We start from the raw sequence: 13,071 nt of genomic DNA, 5'->3' as shown, positions 1-13,071 counted from the left end.
TTAGTTTCACAAGTTGTAACTCTTAGTATTTATAAATGTATGTGTGTAACTAGTTAACAGGACATAGCGTTTCAAAACTTTAATTATACTAAGTTACCGGAATTTTCAAACATAAGATGTACTTACTATTGAAAGCAATACCCAACAACAACTCAGTTAAGCAATGTTTATTACTAAACTGAAGGCAAACATTCACTTATACACCTCCAAGGTAAGTCAAATAACATAATTGAACGGCATAAACACCATTTATAATGTGTTAATTAAATAAGAAAAAACCACTGTTGGACTATACTCAGAAAATTACTTAAACTATCAAACAAAATTTCTAACTATTAGTTATTATTTAGTTAGTTAACCATAAAAAAACAGCTTAGTGCTCTTTGCAATGTGTCACTACTTAGAAAATTGTACAATCAGCGGAGTACATTTCATAAAATTCACAAAATTTCTCAAAATATACTGAAATAACTATATAAAAAAAACGTTCGGGCGCCATTTGTAAGGGTGATAAATTGTGCGGAATGGAAATATACCCGGATACGGAATAATCTACCACCTTACAAAGATTAGAGGAAAAAAAAAATAATTTTAATTTACTTTACTTGATCTATCTACCTAGTAAAGAATAGAAGCTAGCCGTCGACTCCCTTGTAATGTATATGAGGTGTTATAAATGAAATTTGCTAGATGTTAGGCAAAATTGTTTTTAATGTAACTTTTACCGGGGTCGCTTATTTATACTTAGTTATTCTAGCTTAATGCCAAGACTTAATTTAGATACATTAGAATGCCTTAGGTAGATAGTACATAAAATCTATGTTTTAAATTTAAGATGCCATTGGCATGGAATAGACAATGACACAGTAAAATTCATAAAATTGTTTCAAAATAAAAGCTCAGTAGTAAAGACAGGGTTCTTACTGTACACATACACTAAGAAGGTTCACTAAACTGTTGCAGGATACAAACATTGCTTACTTGTAGGTGCGAAGACTGCAAGGTAGCTGGACGGCATCGGCCAAGATCCAAAACTCAATTTATTTGATTCTTCACAACCGAAATGTTTCATTACAAAGATTTTCACCAAGTCTTATCCATAGAAATTAAGTTGTCAACGTGAATGTGCAAAAGAAATAAATACGAAAACCGAAAACGCAAACGGAAAACTAAAACGGAAAACTGAAGCTAAACGTAAAACGTAAACGTAAACGTAACGTAAACTTAAAAACGTAAACCCTGTAACAAAGAAAAACAAGATTATAATTTGTGCTGTGTGAAAATTTCGACACGTGGAATTTTCCCGATCAAACACAACTCACCTATTGAACTCCTGGCCACCAATGGTTTTCAGAAGTCCACCCACAACCCATTATCCTCATTTATTTGGGAAGATAAAATAACTGGAACTGGAATGAAATCATAAAATTAGGATTTTCTCTAACCAAACCGCCATTTTGTCGAATCCACATTCCTTGATTTTTCACTCACCATAATTGATGAAACATTGAAATACGTTAGGATGACTAAATTTTATACTATTGTATTTTTCCAGGCGAAGCCATGGGCGAAAAGAGTGAGATTTTCCTGGAACGAAAAAAATTCGTCTTCACATGTTGACTCCAGGAAAATTCTAAATCTCACCTATCGGTGTTGCCAGACGCAACCCGAGTGTCGCCGCTCTCAATTAGATTGATCATGAAGCCAATTCATTTTTGAATATTTGCGGAACCTAAGGATATATTATAAGAACCGTTTTGTTAATGACTTAACAATAAACAAATGATATTATGGTTTTATTTAATTATTTTGTTTTATTTTTACGACAATTGACAACGAAGCAAACGCCATCTATTGTGGCTCGAATGAACTCTGAACATCGACCCATGCGTAGTTCTGCACCTTGATGCTAGGTGGCACCAACATACTTTGAACAAAATAGATTTTTATTAAAAGCGAAACGCTAATTAGTAGTTCAAAATTTACAACGTCACATAGGTTATAGAGTTGTGCAAACCACTCGCTGAAAAGAAAGAGATACGGGGTTTTTTGGTTGAAGAGTTACACGACTCTTAAAGCTCAATAGCTCAATACTTCAAATTAATCTCAAAAGTCCATGCAACACCAACCACCTATCTTGTTTGGTAGGAGGTTTATAGGGAATATACGTGTAATTTTTTATAATTTTAATTCACTTTTTACGTTGTTATAACATAGTAAAAAATTATAATAAAAACATTGCTTGAAATGCTCAAATTATTTTTTTAAACAATATTTAAAACATTGCTAAAATTTGATCTGTTCAAACGCCGCCATTTAAGGTGAGCTTTGAATGACGTCACGATTCACGTCAGTCACCTGTCACTTCATTTAGAGCCTCAATAGCTCAACGGTTGAGAAGCGGACTGAGTTCCGAAAGGTTGCCGGTTCAAACCTCGTTGCACTATTGTCGTACCTACTCCTAGCGCAAGCTTTTCGCTTAGTTGGAGGAGAAAGAGGAATATTAGTCATAATTAACATGGCTAATAACTATTCTTTAAAAAATCACTAAGTTCAGTGGAAAAAAAATAAGAACCGGTGAGCTGTTTTTCAACGCGTGAACGAAAGATGAGATAGTTTATGTATGTCTTTCGGTCATAAACTACCTAAGTCTACTATGAAAAATACAAAGCCTTTTTGTAATAAAACCTATTTTCTATGGCACCTTTGTGAGCCGCCTGCTTTAATACTCATGTATTTTATGTTGCTTGTTATAATGGGTTTTCATTTTCTTGTTTTCTCTCTTTGCAGGTAAGTTCCGGAGGTTTTCATTTGCGGATATTGTCTAGAACATTCTAGATGGCTGAGGTAATTATTGCTTTGGAATAAAATTAGGGTGGAAGCACACTTGTGACTCTTGACCTAACGATAAGTTACGAAGCGATTTTAGTGTTTTTAATGTGATCCTTCCTATGGAAAATACATACAATTTGACTTGAGCTTTACATTTTATATGGTCACGTGTTGCATGTATGTTTACACACTTACGTAGCATGAATATATCGTAGCTTCTACGTGTCTACGTATTGCTACGGAGGCTACGCCGTTTGGTGCTACGTCAATCAACAGCTACGCTACCTAAGCTACACGCTTGACAATTTTATTAATTGTTTTGCAGTGTTCAATTTTATAACTGACAGCAGTCCAAGCACAATAATATATGAGATAAAGTTTTCCCCGCGGTTAGCCTCAAAGCGCAACGCACATCCGCAGAGTGACGGAGCGTCGTTCTTGATAACGACTCAAACCACTTTATTTACATTGCGCCTTTAGGGTCTCCTCCGTGTTTTTTTTTCAGTGTACGTACCAACTTTGTGTAGTAGTTCAGACGTTGGCCCTTCTATTCGGGGGGAGGGAGAGGCGTTTCTCCTCTAACTCTAAATTATGTCCGTTTTAAGTAATTAAATATCAATTGCTTTAAGGCTGGAGTAAAACATCGCGAAGAAACCTGCATGCCTAAGAGTTCTCCATTATGAACTCAAGGTGAGTGAAATCTGCCAATCCGCACTTGACAAACGTGGTAGACTATGCCTGGTTTCAGCCAAGCGCTAGTCTATAAATTGAAAACGTGTAAAATGTTTGCACCAGTCTATACGCGGCCTAATTAAAACTTAATATTAACAGAGTTACTGCTGGAGGTATTCTTAAATAGTTTAATTAAAATTTTACAGTTGAAACTTGAAATTACTACAATGATGTACCCCGTGGCCGGCACTGCATTACACTGGTTGTATCACAGAAAGTTAAACTTTGACCTTAATATTTTGCTAATTATTCGTCTATTAAGCTGTGATAGATTGGTTAGGACGTCCACCTTCTAATCGGAGGACGGAGGTTCGATCCCGAACACGCACCTCTAACTTTTCGGAGCTATGTGCGTTTTAAGTAATTAAAAATCACTTGCTTTAACGGTGAAGGAAAACATTGTGAGGAAATGAATGCCTGAGAGTTCTCCATAATGTTCTCAAAGGTGTGTGAAGTCTACCAATCAAAAGGACTCGCATACGAATGGTTCCGTACCTATATCATACAAGAAATAACACTTTTTTTAATTTGCATGGCGGTCATTTAGAGAAAAAATTTATTTGTTGTTATTATAGCGGAAATAGGAATACACATTCTGTGAAAATTTCAATTCTCTACCTATTATGGTTCATGAGATACGGCTCTCTGACATACGGATGGAGCCGGACGGACGGACAGCGGAGGCTTAGTAATAGGGTCCCGTTTGCATCCTTTGGGTACGGGACCCTAAAAATATATCACCCAACCCTGCTTACCATACATAAAACATATTCAAAGTTACATACCCCGGACCCCATTTTAAATATTCCAAAGACAAAAAGTACTGCAAAAAGTTGATGCTTTAGGTTCACTCAGTAATTTCCGAAGTTAGACCCCACATTCATACATTATTTATACGCGAGACGAGATTTGCATGCCTGTTATTGGACAACTTTCATATTTTGTCATTCAATATTTGAAGACTAGCGGTTGCTTTTGGTTTTGGATCCCATAAAACCAAAACTTTTCAACGAAAGTTCGTAATTTTATCTCCAAAATTGAACACAACAGGTCGAGATGGCAATCGGAGTGGAGACTTTTGGATCATCAGTACCCTTATTATAAATGCGAAAATGTGTTTGTTTGTTGGTTTGTCCTTCAATCGCGTCGCAACGGTGCAATGGGTTGACGTGATTTTTTGCATGGGTATAGATAAAGGACCTGGAGAGTGACATAGGCTACTTTTTATCCCGGAATATCAAAGAGTTCCCACGGGATTTTCTAAAAACCTAATTCCACGCGGACGAAGTCGCGGCCATCAGCTAGTTATCCACATTATGTAAGCTGCCCTAATGTTCGGTTGCTGTACGGCGTCGGACGCCGTCAAAAGAATATTTTTAGCGTCTGTATTTATTAAGGATTGGGGAGCTCGGCAAATTAATACCGATTTATTTCGTGGCTGGAATGGAGGCGGTTTTCATTAAATACTGAACGGGAGATGTTCTATCCATACTAATATTATAAATGCAAAAGTGTGTCTGTCTGTCTGTCTGTCTGCTAGCTTTTCACGGCTCAACCGTTCAACCGATTTTGACGAAATTTGGTACAGAGTTAGCTTGCAACCCGGGGAAGGACATAGGCTAGACTTTTTATCCCGGAAAATTTAAGAGTTCCTACAGGATTTTTAAAACCCTAAATCCACGCGTACGAAGTCGCGGGCATCAGCTAGTATTCTATAAATTGCGTACTGCTTAGGCTGAAGCCAGACGGACTGGCTGGCGATAAATTGATGAATTGATGATGATGATGAATACTTTTATATTAAACTTATGCTCGCAACTGCGTCCGCATTTAATTAGGTTTATTTAAAGATCCAGATGTAGTCATCCAAACCAAAATACTTAAATGGAGATGGAGTTAACACATGCTTCGAGAGAAGTCAAAGAAGTGGACCAAAGCTATAACAGAATGGGAAGTTAGGGATGGCTCAAAGCGGAAAAGGGGTAGACAAAGGAAACGCTGGGTAGACGATATAAAGCAGAGTGCAGAGTCACTATGGACAAGAGAAGCACAAAACAGACTCTTATGGAAAAACCTGGAGGAGGCCTATGCGTCAGAAGACGCGCTGATCGGAAAGAACTAAAGTGCGAGATTTAAATTATGTAATTTTTAAAATGTAAATTCAGTAATAAAGGCTTTATTTATTTATTTATTTAAAGATCACTCTGTTTTTCGAAATCCTTTCTCAGTGAGTCGTTATTAAATCGATGCCCCTTTGGTTTCGTACCGGAACCCTAAATCGCGTGGCGGCACGGCTTTTGCGGTAGGGTGGTAACTAGAAATTATAAAATTCCAAACCCAGGAATCGAACCCGGGACCTCCCTTTAATAAGACCACAGTGCTTACCACTGCGCCAAGGAGGTCGTCAAAACTAGGTACTCGCCTTATTTGGCTGCGCATAATTAGGTTTGAGGTTCGAATCCCAGTTAACTGTCAAACCAGGTAATTGTTAAATTTTACGCTTCGTGATTGTCAAATTTTTTTATTTGTAAGATGATATGATATAGTGTTGATAATTAATACGTACTTAAAACTAAAGCTACGAGGGTTCCATACGCGCCCAGGTCTGAGAAGAGCCCACAACAAACTCAGCTGGATATTCTTTTTAGAAAATATGCAAGTGCCGACAACAATTAAATAAAATTCAAGTTAATAGGATGGACGATTTACATAGGCAATGAACGGTCAGAAAAACATAACATTTCCAAAACGTACTTAATATTTTTTTTTACTTTTGACTCACTTTTGAAGCCAGTCCTAATCCTTAACGATGCATATGGGCAATGAACAGTCAGAAAAACATAACATTTCCTAAACCTACATAATGTTATTTTTTTACTTTTGACTCACTTTTGAAGCCAGTCCTAATCCTTAACGTTGAAAATTTAATCCCGATTACACATTCATACGAGGTGGCAACACGCTTGCTGAACTCGGAGGAAACAAACAAACAATGCATTAAGCCGCCAAAACTGCCGTATGCATTATGAACTAAGAGCCAGCGCGTGCCAGAGCTTCTTTTTTTTATAAAAGCTGAAAAAGTATGTCTGCAGATTCATTTCTAAGCTATTTTCACAATCACACTTACTACTACTACACACACAGTAACTGTACGTGGACCAATAACTCTAACATCATTAGGGTTCCGTTCCTCAAAAGGAAAAAAGGAACCCGTATAGAATTTATGTATTAGTTCTCGTAAGTAAGTATGTTTAAGTGTACCTATGTTTGATCAATAAATAAATAAATAATAAAGAATCACTTCGTTGTCTGTCTGCCTGTCTGTCTGTCTGTATGTCTGTCTGTCCGTCTGTCCGCCGTACTAACTTATAGGGTACCTACTTCCCGTTGACCTAGAATTATAAAATTTGGTAGAGATAGGTACGTCTTATAGCACAAGTAAAGGAATAAATCCAAAAACCATGAATTTGTGGTTACGTCACCAAAAAAATTAAAATTTAATTCCAATTTTCAAAGTAAGATAACTGTACCAAGTGGGGTATAAATTATTATCATATGAAAGGGCTTTAACTGTACATTCCTAAACAGATTTTTATTTATTTTTGTGCCTAATAGTTTTTAATTTATCGTGCAAAATGTTTAAAAAACTATGCGAGTAGGGAACCCAAGGTGCGCGAGTCTGACTCGCACTTGGCCGGTTGTTTTTAATAATAATTATCATCATTATAAATACTATCTGTCCCGGCTTTACTCACGTGTGTAGTCGACGTTAGCCCGACTAGTTTTGAACCAACGCGTGCGCGGACGGACTCCCTTGAAAAAGGACCCCGTATGGGTTCGAAACTAGTCGGGCTAACGTCGACTACACACGTGAGTAAAGCCAGGACAGATAGTATTTATAATGGAAATCACTCACGGTAGTTTAAACGCTAAAATTATCATCATCATGATCAACCCATCTACGGCCCGCTATTGAGTTTGAATCCCCTCAGAACGAGAAGCATTTAGCGCATAGATTAACTTGCCTTGCGTGTAATATCACTTGTAATATCGGGTAGGTATCGCTACACACCTCGCACCGGAAGACGCAGCGTTGGAAGACCCCCACTAGGTGGAAGGACGACATCAGACGAGTCGCAGGGAGCCGCTGGATCCAGGCGGCGCAAGACCGTGGCGTGTGGAAGTCCCTACAAGAGACCTATGTCCAGCGGTGGACGTCTATTGGTTGATGATGATGATGATGATGATGATGATGATGATCGCTACATAGCTTATGTGACCCGACCCTTAACCACAAAACTGCTGTGTGCATTAACGTAATACGTGACGTCATACCCGTAAGCGCCCGTGTTGCCAGTGAGAAATATTACGTTCCCGGCCGCGACACTTCCTTATGAATTTTAACATTACCCCTCGCTGAGGGGAATTTAAATAACGCATGGCAACTTTGAATTTTCCCGAACCAATGTGAAATATCATTTTTGGGAAGTAAAATGCTCGAATTTTTCTTATCGTGAGTTTTGTTTGAGGTCTTTTCTGTTTATTTTATCTAACCTTTTAAAATATAATACGTCATTGTGGCTAATTCCATTGTACACAATCTCTAAACTAAACTAAAATGTCACGCCTAAATCTATTGCTATCCCTTTCATAATGTTGCTTGCGGAAAAGGATGGCACTAGATTTAGACCTGCTAATTTAGTTTAGTTTAGAGATTGTGTACAAGAGAATCGGCCCCATTATAAAGTTTAATCTTTAGAAAAACTCAAATCCATGCGAAAGTGTGTCTGTATGTCTGTCTGCTAACTTTTCACGGCCTATCTGTTTAACTGTTTCTGAATTTTGGACAGAGGATAGGTTGCATTGCATTCCAGGGAAGGACATAGGCTTACTTTTCATCCCGGAAAATCAAAGAGTCCGCGTGGATTTGAAAAACTAAATCCACGAAGTATCGGGCATTATCTAGTCGTAAATAACTATTTTTTAAATTTCTTACTTTTCGATATAAAATAATTTTACTTAAGAATACAGATTTCTTGAAGACAACACTTCTTTTCCAAACAAAATTCGGTTTGATCTTACCTTTACAAAATCGATACGTACATTTGTTATTTACATTTTATTATCCGTGTAATAAACCAGATAGAACCCGGATCATCAATATAAAGCCCCCGAAAATACATTTCGAGAGTTAACTAAGAAAATCCATTTGTTCATTATCATTATTTGTTCCACCCTCGAACGAGCGTAGCGGGGATCCAATTTTATTTTCCAAAATAAGTAATGGAAAGAAATTAGTATATGTTACCCTGAAATACTGCTACTTGCTCCCTTCACGTCTTTGGGATGACCACAATTCGTTGGCAGCTTGAAATTCGGCGCTCTTTCAATTGCCCAATTCGCTCCCAAAGGGATTTAACGCCCTAAAGCCTGAAATACAAAGTTCATTTTCGTTTAATCCCACTTCTGATTTACAACTGGTCGGGAACCTTTCGGGGGTCCCGTAATCTGCCCCGGCCCGATAGCAATTAATGTGGTCCCAGCAGAACAACTACCGTACACGGATATAACTCTGCTGGACGTGTTAACAATTGCTGAAAATTCCAAACCCGTTTTTCCCCCAGGAGCTTGCTAAGGGGAAATCGGGCAAGTTTGCTGTTGACACGGGTCTGTGCGGTCGGCTTTTGCTAGCTCCTGAGGGAATGCGCTCGCAAAGTTTCGTTTCTAAACTTGGAGTTTTCTTCTTTATTGTAAGTCGAGTAAAGGTCAGTTCAGGCGTTCGTAAATATATTATTATGTACAATTTGAGCCTCAATAGCTCAACGGGTAAAGGAGTGGACTGAAAACCGAAAGGTTGACGGTTCAAACCCCGCCCGTTGCACTGTTGTCGTAACTACTCCTAGCACAAGCTTGACGCTTAGTTGTAAAGGAAATGGGAATATTAGTCATTTAACCAGAGATTTTTTTTTTTTTTTTTTTGTTGTTGTGCCTTATCATGCGATCAGTCGATGGACTATGAGCAGATTGGTTGGAGGACTGGTTGGCGACCAGTGATATTTAACATGGCTAATATTCTTTAAAAAAAATGTACTCAGTATTCACTCGTGAAACACAAAACGTAAACTTTTAGTGTAAACTAGCTGATGCCCGCGACATCGTACGCGTGGATTTAGGTTTTTAAAAATGATTTTCCGGGATAAAAAGTTGCCTATGTCACACTCTCCAGGTCTTCAACGTGCGTGACTTAAGGACAAACCTACAAACAAACATACTTTCTCATTTATAATATGGGTAGTGGTAGAAACGCCTATTGTTTCTTGTATGTTATGAAATTACGTAAAGTAAAACCAACGCCTCTAAAGTATAAAGTAATCAAAGTTACTCGCGATTACTCCTAAAACTTCCGAGTTAACACAGCGCGTTTCCATTCTCTCTATTCCCACGTCAACAAAGCACCTTGGCAGATTTGCCGAACAACAATAGGCCACAATTTTCGCAATTGTACGAGCCGATCCGAACGAACGACTTAAATTGGGTTTCCTTTCCTTACTTTAGCACTTTCCTCAGTTCCTCTGTGTCCCTGGTACTTTAAACAGGATCTGCTTAATGTGCTGAAGCTACAATTGCCAGGATTTTTTTAAAATACACTCACTCCTCTTTTCAGAAATGTTAACTTTTATAATCAAAAAGTAATGAATATTATCCTCCTGGTTGAATTTCGGCCACGGCGCCGAATCTCATCGGAGTCGGAGATTAGCCAACTACGTAGGACAGCACAAGCAGAGTGAGGGAACTCTCTGTTTGATCCCGAATCGGCGATATCTAAATACATAAAACGAAAAGGTGACTGACTGACACAGCTCAAACTACTGAACGGATCGGGCTGCAATTTGGCATGTAGATAGCTATTATGACGTAGGCATCCGGTAAGAAAGGATTTTTGAAAACCAACCTCTAAGGGGTAATAGGGGTTTGAAATTAGTGTAGTCCACGTGGACGAAGTCGCGAGCATAAGCTAGTCTCAAATATTAGGCTATGGTGACCTTAGGAAACCATAGAAAAATAGGGTTACCTGCGTCAAATGTACTATTTCTGACGCCTGCCAGTGACGTTGAAGCCTCGACGTTCTGTTAGAAGTTCAGTTCAGAGAAACACAGGTGGTTTTTTTAATTCGGTCACTCCCACAGTCCGATGAGACCGAATCCGGCGCGAGTGAACCATTTCGCTGGCACTACGTGAAAAGCTTTTTCTTATGTAATATAACACTTGTTACCTTACTTAATATAGCCTGTGAAAAATCACGAAGCAAATAAAATTATTATATTTAAATAATCCCGCTTTATTGTTGAAGTTTCGAAGCATTGTGACACTAGGGTGTAAAACTCCCAACATCTGGGCCGCTACTTAGGATTTCCTGACCCAAAACCCCAATAACTTTTTGACTCGAAACCGAATAAGCTAGCCACTAAACCAATTTGAATTAAGGTTTGGAATACTCTTCCACGATATGTGTTTCCTACCAATTACAACCCGGGTATCTTTAAATCAAGAGTGAATGGGCATCTTCTATCATAGGGATTGTGGTCAAGCGTTTGCCTATAATGAATAAAAAAAAGCTAGCCACTAAACAATTTGAAAATGTTGAGCATTTCCATCAGTTAGGCAAGCAATTTTAGTTGTTCATCCTTAAACCTCGTGTGTAGCCCAAACATGGCTACATAATAAATTGCCACGTAGACAAAGCTTGGAGCATAGCTAATGGCCATTACAGATAACGCACGCCATTATCACCTTTATATTTATTATCTATAGAGTCGATCCTCGCGTAGAGCTTATAGCTCAGATAACACCAGGGCATTGTTCACCGTAGTTTTGTGTTATTGTATTGATTGTGACCACTAATGCGAGTCACACTAGATATTGTATATGTCATGTCGTTTAAGATAATTTTATGTTAAGGCTGCTTTAGATTACGATAGTGGCAGGCAAGTTCATTTACTAGTGACGAGGCAAAAGTCATTCCAGCGCTGTATGACTTTAGGCTAAAGTAAAGCGTTATAAGTGTGACGTGTGACTTGTGGCTTTGTCGGTGGTCGAAGCAAAAGCCACGAGAACTCCGTATTTCACTGATTGTACTTGGACTTCAGGGGTGCTGTCACCTGTCTTTATCTTATTATCTAAAATCGACCAAATGGGCTACGCCAGCAGACTCACTCCAATCCAATCCAATCCATCAGCCACTGCTGTTTGCGTCCACTGCTCCTGGTCTTTAACTATACCCATGCAAAAAATCACTCCGATCAAACATCGATTGGCGGACAAACCAACAAACAAACAAACTTTCGCATTTTTTAATATGGGTACTGAATACTATGGGTACTGTTCGCGCTTCACAATGTCTCAGAGGTAAAACTCAAGATTTGTTGACTGAATTCTGCGTAAAAAAATGGTAGAATGCTAAATTAACGATAACTACGGAACAGTTCGTATTGTTACCATGTATCTAGTCTCTCTGATAGCTACCTTCCTTGTGTAAGGGGACGTCCATCGCAGCCCTCACTTGGTCTGTCTGATGGGCGATCAACCACGTGCTCTGGTGCTTGGTGGTCTCTTCCTTGAACTACCTAGACGTTCGATGGAGACATCGATCGTCGCGTCTATAATGCGAACCCATACAGTACAGTACGCTTATTATAATAGTATAAGATTTTACCTCACTCAACCAACGTTGCTAGAATTCGAGAGTCGAAACACAATAACGTCAAAGTAAAATGGACCTAAAGAGCCATGAATTGAAGTCAAAAATTCAATGCCGCTGAATTTAATTTCGCGACGTTTCCGCTTGGAGCGCTGGCTGTAGATGTGCAGACAAACTTGAGCTTTAAAACAAATCAATTAAGATCCAGTTTACTATAACGCGGAAATGTTTCGACACTCGAATACTATCAACGTTGGTGAGACATAAAATCGTTTGCTAAGCGTAGGTACAGTCGTTAGTACTATTATATATTCTGTGGTACAGTACACTAAATACAACATGTAGTTGTAGTGTTAGGTATGTGTTGCGCATTGGGCATTCCGTATGCATTAACGCACGGCTCAATCGGGCCGTCACTGCCCTCGAGTAATGCATTGCGGGGCTTGCATCTATCACGTACATTTCCTATAACAGGGAATGGGGAAATGAAACTAGGGTTGGCAATTTCATACTTGCTTGTAAAGCAAATTAATCAAACCCCTATTTCGCCCCCTTAAGGGTTGAATTTTCAAAAATTCTTTCTTAGCGGATTCCTACGTCATAATAGCTATCTGAATGCCTAATTACAAACGATCCGTCCAGTAATTTGAGCTGTGCGTTGATAGATCATTCAGTCAGTCAGTCACTTTTTCCTTTTATATATTTTGACTAGCTTATGCTCGCGACTTCGTCCGTGTGGACTACACAAATTTTAAACCTCTATTTCACCCCCTTAAGGGTTGAATTTTCAAAAATCCTCTCTTAGAGGA

At 38.6% G+C, this 13,071-nt stretch overlaps 2 protein-coding genes across 10 annotated transcripts in view; one reads left to right on the top strand and one right to left on the bottom strand.

Moving 5' to 3' along the window:
- LOC117992689 (uncharacterized) overlaps positions 1-13,071 on the bottom strand; it is a 342,159-nt gene that overhangs the window by 79,254 nt on the left and 249,834 nt on the right. The window lies entirely within an intron of this gene.
- The window catches only part of brat (brain tumor), a 545,260-nt gene that overhangs the window by 521,379 nt on the left and 10,810 nt on the right, over positions 1-13,071 (top strand). For 2 of the 9 annotated variants that reach the window (XM_069506197.1, XM_069506198.1), the window contains one exon: positions 2,791-2,847. The exons of the other annotated variants lie outside the window; for them this stretch is intronic. The gene's annotated coding sequence lies outside the window, so the exon portion shown is untranslated. The remainder of the gene's footprint in view (positions 1-2,790; positions 2,848-13,071) is intronic. 9 annotated transcript variants of the gene reach the window in all.

Source organism: Maniola hyperantus, chromosome 22, assembly GCF_902806685.2.
Source record: "Maniola hyperantus chromosome 22, iAphHyp1.2, whole genome shotgun sequence".
NCBI classification, from domain to species: Eukaryota; Metazoa; Arthropoda; class Insecta; order Lepidoptera; family Nymphalidae; genus Maniola; species Maniola hyperantus.
This window is presented reverse-complemented; position numbering and strand designations above follow the sequence as displayed.